Here is a 16,101-nt window from a genome sequence, read left to right on the forward strand (position 1 = left end):
TTGTGGTTGTGTTACTTGCCATCAATTTGGTGCCAACTCATGATGACCTTACGTATAACAGAACAAAACGTTGCCCAGTTCTGCACCATCATCTTCATGATTCTTGGTGTATTTGAGTCTATGGTTGCAGCTATTGTGTAGTGCCTTCCAGCCTAAGGGGCTCATCTTCTAGCACGATATTAGGCAATATTCTGTCATGCTCCATAGGGTTTTCACTGGCTAATTTTCAGATGTAGATCACTAGGCCTTTCTTCCTAGTCTATCTTTGTCTGGAAGCTCTGCTTCAACCTGCCCACCGTGGTGGCATAGCTTTTGGCATCATAGCAACATGCAAGCCACCACAGTAAGACAAGCTGACAGATGGGTGGTGGAACTACTTTCATACATAGCCATTAAGAACCACTGTAGCCCAAGGACCACATAGCACAATTCCATGTGTGCTGAAGGCCAGGGGAGGAGACACCTACTTGTTGCACTCATCTGGGGACAGGTATACTGGGGATGCTGCTGAAACCTGGGCATGTGGGGGTTTTCTCAGTTTGCTTTGAAGATGTCATCCAATCATGTTAATAACCATTTCTTTACACAATTATTTACAAATAAGCTTATCAAATTAAATCTTTGTTTCACAAAATTACGTTTGTGGCTAAGTGACAGGAGTAGAATGGTGTGAAAAACTGAGATCATTGTCCTTTTTCTTTAATATAAGTGGTCATGCTAATGTTTATGGTTGTCATGCTAATTTGAAAAGAGACATTGGGCTTGATTTGGCTCTTTTGTGAATTCATTGCTTCTATTGAAATTAATGTGGCACAGTGGTTAAGTGCTATGGCTATTAACTAAAAGGTCAGCAGTTCAAATCCACCAGCCATTCCTTGGAAACCCTATGGAGCAGTTCTACGCTGTCCTATAGGTTTGCTATGAGTCAGGATCAACTCGAGGGCAACGAGTTTTTTTTTTGGTGGTGGTCTGAGAAAGTCAGGGAGGCATCCACCAGCATCTAACTTAATCCCAGGGTGCCAGGAACATTGCTACTTTAACTCTAGTTAAGGAAGCATTGCAGAGTTCTGCTCAGAATGTCCCAACCCTCCCATGTACCCTGAGGCCCTAGAGGTTGCCTGCCAAAAGGAAAAAACCAAACCCAAAGAGCAAACAAGAAATCCAGGTGCGCAATTGTATATTAAATTATACTATTAAAATATATAATTAAGTCTATTAGGTTAGGTCAAACAGTAATTAGGTAATGCTTTCACCTAAATATTTTATTCTGAAAACAAAAATATAAAGCAGAGGAAGTATGATTAGGCATAAATTTGAGAGAAAAATCTGTCTTCTAAAATAGCAGCTGTTATTGCAAAATTAATATTCCAGATCTTATGCACTAAGGTATGTTCTTTATTTTATTAGTTTTTATTATAGCAATAATATGAAATAGTATTTCCTCCTAAAATTTTCAGAGTTCTGCTTGGCGGTTTCCCATCAAGACTTCGTCCAAGCTCCTCACATTCCAATGATTTCCATAAAGTTTTTTTTTCTTAAATTTTATCCAGGCATGTCCGTATGTGGCTTGTGCCTTATTTTTAGTCAGTCTGCCTCAGAGAGTCAGCAGCAATCCAGAAGGAAGGCCTCTTGTACCTTTTTGACACAAACCTCTCCAGAGCGGGATTAAGGCAACCCGGCAACCCCCTGTTCCTGTAGGACAGCAGAGCAGGGGCCCCAGCCATGGTTTTATCCTATGGTGGGGAAATTTATCTCCCCAATTCTAACTGGATGAGCCCTGAAAGCAAATGTACACCCTTTATTCCTTGTTTGCTTCTCTCAGATTGGTCTGTTCCTTTAAGAAGGCAATACATATAGTCTCAGGGTATATGGCAAGGGTAGAATGATTCTAAACTAAATCCTGAACAGAAATATAATGTTGAGTGATATGTTCGTTTACCAAACCATTTTCTTATAATAGCATCTGTTTTAGTTATCTAGTGCTGCTGTAACAGAAATACCACAAGTGGGTGGCTTTAACCAACAGAAATTTATTCTCTCACAGTCTAGCAGACTAGAAGTTCAAATTCAGGGTGCCCAGCTCCAGGGGAAGCCTTTCTTTCTCTGTTGGCTCTGGGGAAAGGTCCTTGTCATCAATCTCCCCTGGTCTAGAAGCTTCTCAACACAGAGACCCTGGGTCCAAAGGACACACTCCGATCCTGGTACTTCTTTCTCAATGGCATGAGATCTCTCTCCTCTCTTCTTCTGTCTTTTATATCTTAAAAGAGATTGACTCAAGATATAACCTAATCCTATGGATTGAGTCCTGCCTCATTAACATGTCTCTAATCCTGCCTCATTAACATCATAAAACCAAAACCAAACCCAGTGCTGTTGAGTGGATTACAACTCATAGTGACCCCATAAAACAGAATAGAACTGCCCCATAGGGTTTCCAGGGAGAGGCTGGTGGATCCAAATTACCAACCAATCAGATGATATAGCAAAGGCACCGCTGGGAGTCGAACCCAGGATATCCTGTTTACTAGACAGGCACTTTGACCAACTGATTTACAACACATAGGATAATCACATCAGATCACAAAATGGAGGACAACTACACAATACTGGGAGTCATGGTCTAACTAAGTTAGCATATATTTGGGGGGACACAATTCAGTCCATGACAGCATCCATAAATTATGAGAAATGCAAAACCCTTACTTTCGGTAAATTAATGGAATGAGCATGGCCCAGGCAACAGAAAAAGAAAAGCCATTCAGCTTTCACTATGTACAGATGTCTGTGTGAACAGATATCTAAAGTAAAAGAGAATTATTTAGAAAATTGTCAGATATGCAGCATATTGTTATAAAAAGTAACATGATAGATATTTTTCAAAAGTAAAAGTTGCACAATATCACTTAGCAACAGAAGCAGAAGAGACAGGGAGATAGAGCCCAAATCTGAAGCTACGGAAGTATGAAGTCTGCTTGCATCTTTGTCAGTGACCCCTGAGTGTTTTAGACAACCACTTCTTATCTCTGTAAGAATACCTTCACGCGATGGAAATAATGTCCTCTTCCTCCTTGACAGGAATGTTCTAAGTAGTAAGATGAGATTGCTGTTGTTAGGTGCTGTCACGTCAGCTTCTACTCATAGCAACCCAATGTATAGCATAATGAAATATTTCCAGTCCTGCTGCATGCTTACAATCATTGCTAAGTTTGAGTCCATCGTTGCAGCCACTGTGTCAATTCATCTCATTCTGGGTCTTCCTCTTTTTCACTGACCTTCTATTTTATCAAGCATGATGTCCTTCTCTAGGGATTGGTTTCCCTGACAACTTGTCAAAAGTTAGCAAACCAAATCTCTCCACCCTCACTTCTAAGGAGCAGTCTGGCTGCACTTCCTCCAAGAGAGATTTGTTCATTCTTCCGGGTTTTTTGGGTTTTGGTCCGACACTCCATAATATATTCAATATTCTTCACCAACAACATAATTCAAAGGCATCAATTCTTCTTCAGCCTTCCTTTTTCATTGTCCTGCTTTCACACACACATAAGGTGATTGAAAATACCATGGCTCGGGTCAGGCGCACCTTAGTCCTCTTACTGACATCTTTGCTTTAAATAGGTCTTTTACGGCAGGTTTGCCCAACGCAACCCTTCACTTGATTTCTTTACTGTTGCTTCATGGGCATTGACTATAGATTCAAGTACAATGAAATCTTTGACAACTTCAATATTTTCTCTGCTTATCATGATGTTGTTTATTGGTCCAGTTGTGAGGATTTTTGCTTTCTGAAAGAAATTAAAAATAAAATGAGGGTTTACTGTAAAAATTTTCAACTTCAATCATTTTCATACTAACAGTTTACCCTTTTTACTCCAGACTAAATAATCCCAATTCTAAGTAAGACCTCATTAAGTTTATTTCTTTCCCAATTCTAACCATCTGCGTTTGTTACTTTCCAGTGCCCACTTTTACTCCCTCACTAGACTAAAGCTCTCTGAAGAGCAGCACATGCAAAACCTAGCATAGATGGTTTTGATTGACATGAATTAATGAAAACAGAGTGGCGTTTAAATTATACACAGAGCAGTCTAACGAGGACTTGAACAGCAACGTGTAATGATTTCTTTGCACAAAGCAAACCTAAAATTAAGGTATTATAATTTTTTTTTGGTTTTGTTTGGAAACCCTGGTGGCCTAGTGGTTAAGTGCTACGGCTGCTAACCAAAGGGTCGCCAGTTCAGATTCACCAGGCGCTCCTTGGAAACTCTATGGGGTAGTTCTACTCTGTCCTATAGGGTCGCTATGAGTCGGAATCAACTCGACGGTACTGGGTTTGGTTTTTTTTGTTGTTGTTGTTTTTCAGGTATCAAAGATGTGACTTATTTGTCCCTGGGTGGCACAGTTAATCAATGGATTACTAACGGAAAGGTTGGCGGTTTGAACCCACCCAGAGCCTGGCAATATGCTTCTGAAAGATCACAGCCTTAAAAACCCCAAGGAGCACAGTTCTACTCTGCACATACGGGGTTGCCATGAGTCAAAAGTGACTTCATGGCGACTGGCTTTTTTTTTTTTCAGATGTGATTTTGACCAGCATCTCATATTGATGTAGATGTGGCCTCATATCCAAGCAAGGAAGGTTTTGTAAGTTGCTGGAATTTGAACCACCAAGTATTTCCCACACATTGGGCCCTGTTTTTTCAACACCTTGTGAATCACTAATTGGGCTTTGCATAATCTACTGCCAAATAGCAAGCATTCCTTTGAAATGAGTAGATCACATACTTCCCTTTCAGAGGCAATGAAAAGAGAAGGTCAGGAAGAGGAAAACCAGCAAACAATGATCTTGTAATTAATTTAGAAGGCACTGAATTTCTGGTTCTTGATTATCTTCAGGAGAGGAAAAATGGAAATACAATCCGAATGGAGAGTTAGTGATTAATGTTTTAATCTTCAAAACAGTTCAATTGCTAGCTGCTCACTTCACATGAATCTACATAGCAAAGGAAAAACCATCTTGAAATAGCTGTAAGATGTGCTCCATGAAACGCTAAAGATTGAGAGGCTGGCTAGAAAGAGGAAGAAGGCAGAGAGAGCCATGAGAGGGAAAATGCTCTCTGAACCCCATGAATCAACCTGTTCACCATTTGAAAGGCTTCTTGTGACTGCACGTGTGTGTAAATATGAGCATGGGAGGCCACACTAGATCCAACCCATGGAACAGCAGTAGGGTTTAATCTTTACAGAACTAGATAGCCTGGCCTTTCTTCCACAGCATCTTAGGTGAGTTAGAACTGCCAACATTTAGGTGAGTAGTCAAGCGCAAAACATTTGCTCCACCCCATCCCAAAACCAAACCCCTTGCCTTCGAGTCAATTCTGACTCATAGTAACCCTGTAGGGCAGAGTAGAACTGCCCCATAGGGTTTCCAAGGAGCAGCTGAGCTCTTAACCACTGTACCACCAGGGCTCCTTGCTCTACCCAGGAACCTCTAATTCCTAATCCATGGAGGAACTAGAAAATACTCAAAAGAGAGCCTGTCCTCTCACAGAAAGTCGTGTTTTGTTTTTTTTTTTCTTCACTGAAATTCAGTCATACAAATAATTTAGAACCATTTCACAAATGCAAGAGTGGTATAAAAAAAAGTGTCTTATTATAGAAATGTGCAGAATTTTGAAGGCATTCAAGAGTGAAATTAGTATTATATTATCTATCTTACATGTTTTAAATTAATATCTAGCCAATTAAAAAAAGCTTGACCTTTTGAATAAAATGCTTCTAGTACATTTGAACACTTAGTTTTATAATATACAATTATAAAATGAGAAAATGGAGCTTTAATTTTTGTTTGTCTTTAATTGCTGAGTAAAAATGACAATGAATTGGCTTGGTAAAAATATCACGAAAATAAAAGTAATTAATAAAGTCAGAATGGTAAATAGAATGCTGGCATATTCAGTTAAAGAGGTCACATATAGGCTCTGAAAGTAGTTTTGAAAAAGAAAATGTGTTATTCAAACAGCAGATCTGAGTTAAAATGAGCGAAAAAGAGCCCATAATTTAGAGAATATTAAATTGATATATTTTGTTATTGTGTGCCATCAAGTCAATTCTGACTCATAGCAACTCTATAGGACAGAGTGGAACTGCCTCATAGGGTTTCCAAGGCTGAAATCTTTATGGGAGCAGCAGAGCACTTAACCATTGTGCCACCAGGGCTCTTGTAAATATATATAAAATTAGAACCCCCCCCATAGGCAGACTCTTTCTAAGCGTACACAGTAAATTGTAGGCAATTGTGTTATCAGTTGTATATACTACACTGTATTTTTAAAAAATCAAAGCAAAAAGCAAAAAATCGAAGCAAAATTTAAACCAATTTGAAGAAACAGCTACTTAAGTTCAAAACCAGTTGATAACCTAACATTTGATCTGACACCTAGAAAAGTTTACTTAGAAGTAAATTGAATCCTTAAACACCAACTGAGCACAAGGAAAAGCACCCTCACATTTGAGTTCCTTTGAATTAGAATCAATGAGTGGTATTAAAGCAAGTTACTATAGTTTCAGAATGAGATCCAGGCAGAATACTTATTAATCTATACGAGTACCCACCCAATTTGCTTTGGGACTTATAATTTTCATATTTTATATTATCATATTAATATGTTATCCTCAAATAATTATTAGTATAATCAAGTATCATGAATGACAATATTGTTCAATACAAAAAAATTTTAGGTATACCCTGATCTACTTTTTTATTTGAAAAGATCAGTGATTGATCCAGATAGGATAATGTTTTAAATATTCATTCATGCCTTAATTCATTTGATAAAAAACATACACTGCATTTTTTTGTATATTTTTAAGCACTAAAAAACAAACTTTGATAATTTGGAATGGCGCTTGTTGACACTTTCTTAATTTGAAACATTAACTTTTTTATTATCATCAAACTAAAATACTATAATGGATTGATTTTGCTAAGTAATCATTTTGCTAACACTTACGGATTAAATCGACAAATCTAAAGTCAAGAGAAAACAAGTTCTGTAGGCTTCCATAGGAACTAAACCCAGACTCTCGCCCAAAATGAACAATTGAAATTCCTGTTGAGGTTTTAAAAAAGTCTCCACCACCCCCTCAAATGTCCTACTTTTCACGCAGCTCAGCACTTCCAAACCGAGCCAGAACGAGGAGCCCTGAGATCCCTGTGGTCTGCTGTTTCCCAAGTATTCCAAACCCACGCCTGGACCATGAAGCTCCAGGAATCTCAGCAGAAGCCTTGACCCCAGGAGGTTTCTAGTTAGATTTCCAAACCAGAGAGGTTTGGAAAAGATCACATTGAACCTTCGACCCACTCATGATTCGCCCATCAGTTTCAGGCACTCACCTACAAGCACTCCACTCACTATAGCAGCATAGCTGTGTGTGCCATTTGCTCTGTAAGGAACTTGGCTGGGGCAGTCAAAATGGTTCAGTTTAACAACCTAATAAATATATTGAAAATAACCAATGAAAACAAAATTACAGAGACTGCCTTGTAGCCCAGCTACCGTAGTCTCTTCAGCCAGCCTCAGCCTTCACCTCAGCATTGCTCAATGTTTGGAATCACTAAAGCATAAAGAAGGTTGGACAAGAGGAAAAGTAAAATAAAATGTTTCAAAAACAACACAGGTATATATAATAAAGTTTAATTCCAAAGTATTGGAGCTTTTATTTTCAAAGTGCCAGAGAACAGATAATTCAATCCACAATGACTACAGAGAAATTATACAACTTTTCTGTACCTCAGTTTTCTCACCAGAAAATAGTGTTAAGAATATATCATTTTAAGGATTACATGGGGTGAATCTATGAGGTTTAGATGAGCGCTACACAATGTACAGAACTGTGAGAACTAAATATATGTTGGTTTCCATTAACATTCATTAGTTCAGTCATTCAGCAAATACTTACTGAGCATCTATTACGTGCCAGGCACTATAATTGGTCTTGAATATACATTGGTGAACAAAACAAATCTAATTCCTTCTCTTATGAAAGCTATAATTTAATGAGGAAAACAGAAAATAAACAAAGAGAGAGGGAAGTAAGTAGGGAGAGGGACAGATTGGAATTGTCATAATTGCTGAGATAGAAGTAAACAGGGTTCACTAATAGGACATGAAGGGGGAGTACTTGGTTAGATAGCTTCTGGTGATCTATTTCCAAAAGATTGGCCATTGAAAACCCTGTGGAGCACAGTTATACTGTGACACACATGGGATCACCATGAGTTGGAATCGACTTAACGGCAAATTATTGCATTAGCTGATCTTTTATTTTGTTTCTTCATTTTTATATTGATCTTAAGAAAAAAAAATAATGTTCTTCTAATAACTGTGTTTTACCTTAATCAGTTTCATAGTGTTCCATTTCCCTTCCAAAACTGTGACCACCTTGTAGGACAGCATGTTTCAGACAGGCGGCTGTACCACTGAGGGCCTTCCTGGACAGGAACAGCCTGGCTAACTTCCACCTTGTCATTACTTTCCCTTTCTGAATAAGGTCACAGGAAAGGTTTTGACAGAGTGAGCCTGGTGATATTTAGAATCTTGACTTTCTTGATCCTTTTCAGTTGAGGTGTAGGCCAAAATGTGAGATGGAAACTGGCCTGGTTGCCATGGTGGATAATGTCCTAACAACAGATGTGGGTCAGGTGTCCATTTTGGATCTTTCAGGCTTGTCAGCAGCTCTTGATAAGGCTGGTCATGTGGTTTTTATTGGCTCACCTGTGCATTCTGGTAGGAACAGCTAAGAGCCACTCAGTGTGTCCTTCTCTTTTTGGAGAAGACCCAGGGAGTAGTGTTGCTTGTGCCTGGTCTGTTCTGAGAACATGATTGGTTCTTACATCATTTTGGCCTACTCTCCCAGTTAAAATGTGTCGACAGGGGTGGCTGCCTTCTACTTCACAATCCAGGCACTGTTGTCCTCTTTCTGTACCTCATAGAACTAGAGCCACAGCCGACGACCTCCATCTGATGTTACGGGGAATGCACGTACTTCAACACTATTGCCGAGTGTCTCTAGATGCCAGGCACAGTGATAGGTTTTGAAGAAACAGATATTAAAGCCTCCCCCTTTTAGTGTAAAGAATGTGATTGGGCTAATTAAAGATGAAAACTTTAATTGAGTCACAACATTAAGGTTATTGTGGGGCTTAAAATTAACTTTACCAAAGAATTTGGTCTTTGTCCTTGATTCCTGAGAAAAAACTCCTATAACCTTAGAATTTCCCCAGTGATTGAAGTGTCTTTGATGAGGCTTCCAGACCACACCTGAGGGTTTATGATAATGAGAAGACTCAGGTGGGAGCTGGCCAAGCTAGAAAGACCACCAGGTGATAATAACTGGCCTCAGAGGGAGGGAGGGAGCCGAAGATTGAGATCAATCAATCATGTCTACATAAATGAGGCCTCAATAAGGTTTCTAGACACGGAAGCTCCAGGTTGGTGAAAGATATCAATGAATGTGGGAGGTGAGCACCTCCCTTTTTGGCACATGGAAGCTTTGTGTTGGGACCCCTCACCCCGTGTGTCTCTTCATTTATATCCTTTTTTTTTTTTTTTTTAGCTTTTTTTTACATCCACGTGGCTATCACCCAAGTCAAGATGTAGAACATTTACATTATTTCAGAAAGTTTCCTCCCATTCAGTCTCACCCTCCTTACTGCCCCCAGGCAACCATGATTCTGATTTTCTTTCTCCACAGATTAGTCAGATAAATGGTTCCTATAAATGGAATCATACTGTATTTGCTTTTTTTGTGTCTGACGTTTCTCATTCAGCATAATGCATTTATGTTTTATCCAATAGTCTGTTCAATTTTTAGTACTGAATAGTATTCCGTTTTATGAACATACCACAATTTGTTTATCCACTCTTCTATTGATAGACATTTAGATTGTTTTCAGTTTTTGTACAATATTTGTCTATGAAAAAAACTTCTATTTGCCTCATGTTCTTGCATTTCAGAATTTTTTAAGCTTAGAAAATCCAAGCTGAGATGTGAAAAAGGTGTGGTTTACCTAGATCCTTTTTCCTATGATAAAACTGTGATAGTAAGTTTAGCACTTTCCATGAATTCTGTGAGTCGTTCTAGTGAATTAGAGAACCCAAGGGAATGGTGGAAGCAAGCAGATCAAAAGTGTGGGGGCTGGGGACCCCTGAGCTTACTGCTGGTATCCTGAGGGGGTAGAGGAAACCCTCAAATTTTTAGCCAGCAGGTCAAAAGTGAGGGTGTCATGGGCACCGCCATGCTTGTGGCTGGCTTCTTGGGCTGTCTGGAGGACTGTGTCCTTGAACTTGGGAGTTCTGATCAAGCTCCAGGTGGTTAGGGTCACAGGAAGAAAAGCTGCCTCTGCAGCCAGTGTCAGAACAGAAGTGGCAGACAAGTGGGAATTGATTTGATTTTTCCATACAGGCATCATCTTTACATTCACGTGTAATATATAGAAATATACCACTAAAGTATATCAGAGTATAAGTGGCCATGGATGGTTATAATTTTTATCTTTTCAGCTGAGAATCTCAACATACTTTATAAACCCTCAAGTAGGAGAAAAATGAAATTTCACCAGAAGTTCCAAATCTAAATCAAATGAAAAATTTCAGATCCCATATGCTAACTAATAGACTTAATTGCTTAGGGAAGAGCTCATTCCCATCTGATTTGAACACAAAAAGGAATTTGAAGCAACTAGAGTTCTTTCCTTTCCATCAGTTTATTCAGTTGTTAATTCTAATGAGGAAAAAGTTCTGAAACAACTTCACAAAATCAAAGATTTTGATGGACACTTCTGTTTATGAACAAAGTGTTTTCAGGCTACGAGTCTCTCTCTGTCTCATCCGCGCGCTCTCACTCTCTCTCTCTCTTTCTGTCTGACTCTCTCCTGAGTGCTTTTCTTTAGCTGCAGCAAGAACATATCTTAGAGTGGTTTAAACATGAAGTGTTCAAAACATTAAGGAAAGGGGGGCAGGAAAATTATCTTGATGTTCTCTGACAGCTATAATATCATGTAAATTATTACTGATGCACTAGGAATACAAAGTGTTAGGCAAAACCCCACTCCCTGCAGATTTTCACAAAAAGAAAACCGTGTTGGACTGTATTGCCTAGAGCTGTCGATTACTTCCCCTCTTAGTACATACTCAGAAACATCATGCACCTCCCTGTCCCTGCCATCGTAATGACAAGCACCAATGCACCATCGCTACCTTGGCTATATGGGGTTTTGCGTGTTATAACCTGCAGTGCCATCACTTTATCATTTAAAGACCTAATTCCAGGTGAATTGTGGTTGCATATTGCAATTCAGAGTGCCAACCATATGAATTGCCGGATGACTGGCTATTCTCCCTAATTGCCCCTTCCCTTTCATTCTTTCCCTCTTGTTGGAGCACCTACTGTTAGAATGATCTCCGAGAATGGTGCCCACTGTTGAGAATTACCTAGATTACATAACAAACCCCCATGGAATAAGCCTCAAGAGGAGATGTGGCTGGTCAGAGACAGAGAAAGCAAACTCTAGCCTTAATGATGGGGCGGTGGTTGTTCAGTGGTAGAATTCTCACCCCTCATGCCATAGATCTGGGTTCAATTCCTGGCCAAGGCACCTCAAGTGAAGCCACCACCCATCTGTCAGTGAAGGCTTTTGTATTGCAGTGATGCTGAACAGGTTTCAGCAGAGCTTCCAGATGAAGGCAAACTAGGAAGAAAGGTCTGGCAATGTAGTTCCAAAAATCAGCCAGTGAAAACCCTATGGATCACAACAGTCTGATCCCATTGTACGTTGGGTGGCGGTGAGTTGGGGACCAACTTGACAGCAGCTAACAACAACAAGCCGTAACTACATCACACGTTTACCTAGAATCTTGCTGAAGAATCTTACTTTCTGCATCTCAGTTTCTGCATTTCTGGAGGGCTGATATTTTGTCTTTATTTTTTATGGAGCAGGTAATTGTGGTAGATTGAACCCACCTATTTATCTCAACTTCCTCCCAAAGACTCATGATAAGAAAATGATCTTAAAAAAAATGAATAAACACGTAATGACAAAGACTGGAAAAGGAAACATCAACAAGCAAGAGCTACATCTGGAGGGTGAAAAGTGGATGAGCGGGTGGTGACAAAATTATGTTTCCTTCTTAGTACCAGTAAGTGCCTGCAGAAGGGAGAAGCCTGAAAAAAGTAAGCTGATTTATGCCCTGAACCTTAGAAAGACTCAGGAATGGAAACCACTAGGGGACTGTGAAGATAGAGAGCAGCAGAGGTAAGGAGAGTGCAAAAATAGGAAAATTAGTTTAAGGTCTGTATGAGTTGTAGCTAGACTCCCAGATCTCTTCACCCATCTACCCATCCAAGCAAATATTCCTCCTCCACCCTGGCAGAAGTCTGGGGTTTACTCTCTGAGGAGGCTGAGTTTTAGAAAGACACTGGACAGTGGGGCATGGGAATACCTGAGGTAGGGATGAGAGACCATTCTAAGATCACGGCAATGAAGTCAAACTATGTATACTAAACAGCCCCCCTCCCCCACACCCCCTTGCCATCAAGTCAATTCCAACTAGTGTCAACCCTATAGGACAGAGCAGAACTGCCCCATAGGGTTTCCAAGGAGCACTTGGTGGGTCGAACTGCTGACGTTTTGGTTAGCAGCCAAGGTCTTTAACCACTGCACCACCAGGGCTCCATACTAAATAACAATACCCCCAATTCCTTCTCTGTGGAAAGTGGCCTGCCCAGGACGACAAAAAAAAAAACTAAAGTTATTCACATTTGTGGGTCACTGGACAAAATGAGCAAGTCCTTCTCAACCCTTCACAATGAATAAAGGTAGAATAAACTTATATACAGATACTCAAACTATCAGTTTTTTTCTTCTATGTACCCTTTGTCAGGGAACCTATGTTCCAACAAAATCAGGATGTAAAAAGAAAGAGAAAAGGAAGGTAACAATAGAGTATCTAACACAGGAGAGGGGGAAAGAGAATGACCAGGAAGACAGTGGCAAATAACTACCGGAAGGAGGTCTACAAGAATAGACCTCATAAGAAAAATCTCGGACCCATTGTACTTAACAATATTAATGTGTTTTATCATTATCTCAGATACATAGATGACTAAGCAAATGAAAAAAGAAAAGATGTACAATAAAGAAAATATAAACATAGTACCCCATGTGGTTCAGCTATGAAATATTAGGACTATAATACTGAATAATGCCAGAAGAATGAACAAATCTGCCTTGGAAAAAGTACAGCCAGAATGTTCATTTGAAGCAAGAATGGTGAGAATTCATCTCACAAACTTTGGACATGTTATCAGAAAGGACCAGACTCTGGAAAAGGACATCATGCTTCATAAAATAGAGGGTCAGCAAAAAAGAGGAAGACCTTCAACAAGATGGATTAACACAATGGCCACAGCAATGGAATCAAAGCATAACAATGATTGTGAGGACAGTGCAATACTGGACGGTGTTTCACTGTATGGTACGTAGGGTCACTGTGCATTGAAACTGACTTGACGTCACCTAACAACAACAGCAATACAGAATATGAAATAACCCCAAATTGGAATAATTGGGGAAGGAAAATTGGGAGAGTAGGGAAGAGGATGAGGAGGGATGTATAAGAGTACTGATGCCTTATCATCTGTAAATAAGGTCAGTATGTAACATCTAAAACCAAAAATCAACATATAGCAATATATAGTATTTAGAAACACGGAGGTAAATATCATCATAAAAAATCTGAAACTGTTTAAAGTAATTGCCAGTGGGGTGTGTGACTGGGAACTGGGGTGGTAGTGAGACAGGGAACTGCTTTTTGGCTGTCGTAAGCCTTGTGGAAAGAGCCCTGGGGGCATTATGGTTAAGCACTTGGCTGCAAGCCGAAAGGTTAGCAGTTCAAACCCATGAAGTGGCTTCTCAGGAAAAAGACCTGGTGACCTACCCCTGTAAAGATTACAACCTAGAAAACCATATGGGGCCCTTCTATTCTGTCACATGGGGTCGCTATGAGGTGAAATGGACTCAACAGCACCTAACCACAACAACAAAGCCTTGTGGTATTAGCTGAATTTTTAAACCATGTAATTAGCTCATAGGGAGTGCACATCTCAACAAATATTTTAAAATTAAAAGGTATTTTAATGAATATTAACCTTAAGGGCTTTGAGGTCTTCCAAAAGGCAGAATTTTATAAATGTAAATTTTTAAAACTATACAGCATTGTATACTATTCCTACAATTATGCTTCTTAATGAGTTTCCATCAGTCTTGGATTTTTTATTTTTTATATGCATGCCATAATTTTCTTTTGCTGTTTATTGAAAAGCTGGGATACTTAATGATGAACTTGAATGTGTTTGGAGATCCAGTCTGGCTTACATAGGCACACACAAGCTTCCACGATTATTTTAAATTCTCTGGGGTGATCCATTGCTCATTCAAACCTGGACTGGTTTCCTGATTCTAATCTTGTCGCAGGGTAAGTTACGTTAGCCACTGGATGGAACGTTCACTTCAGTTGACTGTGACTCCAGTGCCAGGCTACATGTGAGCTGAATGCTCTGGGTGCCAGGTGACAAATCAAGGAAAGGGAGATCACATGAGGCTGATGTCTTAGCACATGGTCCTCATCAGCCGGAATATTGAGCCAAGAGTTGTAGGCCATGTACAAAGAGGATATGGCTTTGCAGTATAAAAGACAGCCTTCGAAAAACCAACTTGTCAGAAAAAGGAATCCCCTTGCCAGTGAGGCCTGAAGGTAAGCTACACTTATCTTGGGGTAGGCGTTTGGTGAATAGTTGGATTCTTGGAGCGCCTTTGCAACACTCAGCTAAGACTGCTCATCCTTCACAACACATCGTCTTAAGGAAAATGGAAAGAGAGCTTACCTGACAACTGTGATGGTCAGACGTTGCCCCTGCCTAATTGATTCCCCGAAAAACTTCAATGTTAAAGTAGACCAGGTATTTTTAGGAGACTTGAGTATCTGATCATCCTGGTTTCAGATGACTGATGATACCACAGGGAATCTCAGAATGCCAGTTGCCACAAATAAATTTTAAATATCCTAAAAAAAAAAGCTAATCAAGTTTTTTTTTTTTTTCCTGTTATTTTAAGGAGAAAGAATCCCTGAGTTTTTTGATTAGCAAGAGGTATATGTGCCTTTGTCTACAAAAACCTGCCCCAATTCCCAAATAGCCTTCTTTTGGCAGTGTGGATTATATCATAAGGGGTACCTGAATTTATATAAATAAGTGCATATACATTTCAGAATGAGTATTGTTGAAAGATACACTATACACTCAAAAAACAGCCTTGTGGTTTTTACAAATATTTAAAATAAAGCGGTCAAGTACAAAGTAAAAAGTAGCCCAAATTTCAACACCCAGGGAAAACCTATTTGATTAATACCTTTCCAGATGTCTCTATACAGACACACAAGCACAAACACAAATACTCAATTTTATATAAACGGGGTCATACTTTTCATACTGTTGTGTATCCTGGGATACTATATACTCTTAAATAAGTAGACAAACTTCCATCAGGCATGGGAGCACCCTGGCTTTGTTCTCCTTTTAAAAAACCATCATTTGGCTTGCTCAGTATAGCTGTTTTACATATGAAAACCGCATTTCCAAACTGTGCTGTCCAATACAGAGACACCTGCCACATGTGGCTATTTAAATTTTAATTTAAAAAAAAAAAAATCCAATAAAGTTAAAAATTCAGTTCCTTGGATGCACTGACCACATTTCAAGGGCTTAGTAGCCACACGTGTCTAGTGGCTACAATAGTGGCCAGCACAAAGCAATTTTGTCACTGCAGAGAGTTCTGCTGGACAGAGCTGTGTTGGAACCAGGTGTTTTTCAGACACCACCATTTAAGGGCGGAGGTTTTACTTGCACACCTGCATTTTCCAATGGCATTAACTTTTGACTCTTGCCAGCATAACATAGGGTTAAGCCCCAGCTTTGGCAGCCAGAAGTCACAACTCAGAGTCCAGCCATTTGGATGGAGAAGCAAAGAGAAAAACTTTCCCACTG

The 16,101-nt window shown here is 39.6% G+C and overlaps 1 protein-coding gene across 3 annotated transcripts in view; it reads left to right on the plus strand.

The window, feature by feature from the left end:
- PDE7B (phosphodiesterase 7B) overlaps positions 1–16,101 on the plus strand; it is a 377,725-nt gene that overhangs the window by 229,598 nt on the left and 132,026 nt on the right. The window lies entirely within an intron of this gene.

This window comes from Loxodonta africana, chromosome 1 (assembly GCF_030014295.1).
Source record: "Loxodonta africana isolate mLoxAfr1 chromosome 1, mLoxAfr1.hap2, whole genome shotgun sequence".
Lineage (NCBI taxonomy): Eukaryota > Metazoa > Chordata > Mammalia > Proboscidea > Elephantidae > Loxodonta > Loxodonta africana.